General features: G+C 43.3%; 1 pseudogene; it reads left to right on the plus strand.

The window, feature by feature from the left end:
• The first annotated feature begins 302 nt into the window (after window positions 1-302).
• On the plus strand, window positions 303-1,088 carry LOC110289039 (annotated as a pseudogene).
• The last annotated feature ends 386 nt before the right edge of the window (window positions 1,089-1,474 follow it).

Genomic DNA, 1,474 nt, shown 5'->3' on the forward strand with positions numbered 1-1,474 from the left:
CAGTATCATCAGCATTCCAGAGTGATATACAGACACACAAGAATCATAGTAAAGAATAAAGATGTCATTTCCATTCTTCATTTTCCTAGCAAAGTTTTCTTACAACCAACAGTCAGTCAGACCTCACTGGACAGACATCCATCCATTACTTTTCCCTAGAGGAGAAGGTGGTTCTCTCAAGTGTGTACTTCAGCACTTTTAAGTAGTAAAGAAATTCTAGGACGCAGTCCGGCGCCGGCCAGGGTGAGAAGAAGGAGCGAGCAGGCTACACCGCCGCTGCAGCCGCGGCGCATCCGATCTCCGGGCCGGGCCAGGCCGCGCGTGGCCTCGCTGCCGGGAGATGCGTCCCAGGTAATTTCTCCAGAAAGAAAACAAAATTGATGCCTTGCATCCTGGAAGTTTATTTAGGAATCTGAAATTAGGGACTTCTTTAAAATTTGGACATGGCTAATCGAGGAGCAACAAGACCCAACGGGCCAAATACTGGAAATAAAATATGCCAGTTCAAACTGGTCCTTCTAGGAGAGTCTGCTGTTGGCAAATCAAGCCTGGTTCTTTGCTTTGTGAAAGGCCAATTTCATGAATTTCAAGAGAGTACCATTGGGGCTGCCTTTCTAACCCAAACTGTGTGTCTTGATGACACAACAGTAAAATTTGAAATATGGGATACAGCTGGTCAGGAACGGTATCACAGCCTAGCACCAATGTACTACCGAGGAGCACAAGCAGCCATAGTTGTGTATGATATCACAAATGAGGAATCCTTTGCGAAAGCAAAAAACTGGGTTAAAGAACTTCAAAGGCAAGCAAGTCCTAATATTGTGATAGCTTTGTCAGGAAACAAAGCTGACTTAGCAAATAAAAGAGCCATTGACTTCCAGGAAGCACAGTCCTATGCAGATGACAACAGCTTATTATTTACGGAGACATCAGCTAAGACATCAATGAATGTAAATGAAATATTTATGGCAATAGCTAAAAAGCTGCCAAAGAATGAACCACAGAATCCAGGCGCAAACTCGGCCAGAGGACGAGGAGTAGATCTTACTGGCCTGCACAGCCAGCCAGAAGCCAGTTGTAGTAACTGAGCTCCAGTGTGAACTTCCTAAATGGCAAAAACCATGGAGTTGGGAGCATTTAGCCGGCCCAGTGTGACTTCCAAAAAGAGATTATGGTAGAATCAAGTTTCTAATACGGAATTATTTTGAGTGTTTTGAACTTAATATTAATAACATGCATGTGCTCCTCTGGCAGTAGAAAGGAAAATGAGGACTGTGTGTACACTTGTTCCATGGGAAAGTGCAGGGGAACAGCTCATCTACAGTGGGCATGGACCCACTCTTAACCCACCCAGTATCCAAACTGGGATAATAGTCAGGTATGACATGTTCAAAATTACTTATGTATGCTTTAGAAAACATTTTTAGAAGACTTATGCTTAACAATAAAACCCAAGAAAATGGTGTAATTTGAT

Source organism: Mus caroli, unplaced genomic scaffold (genome assembly GCF_900094665.2).
Source record: "Mus caroli unplaced genomic scaffold, CAROLI_EIJ_v1.1 scaffold_20023_1, whole genome shotgun sequence".
Lineage (NCBI taxonomy): Eukaryota > Metazoa > Chordata > Mammalia > Rodentia > Muridae > Mus > Mus caroli.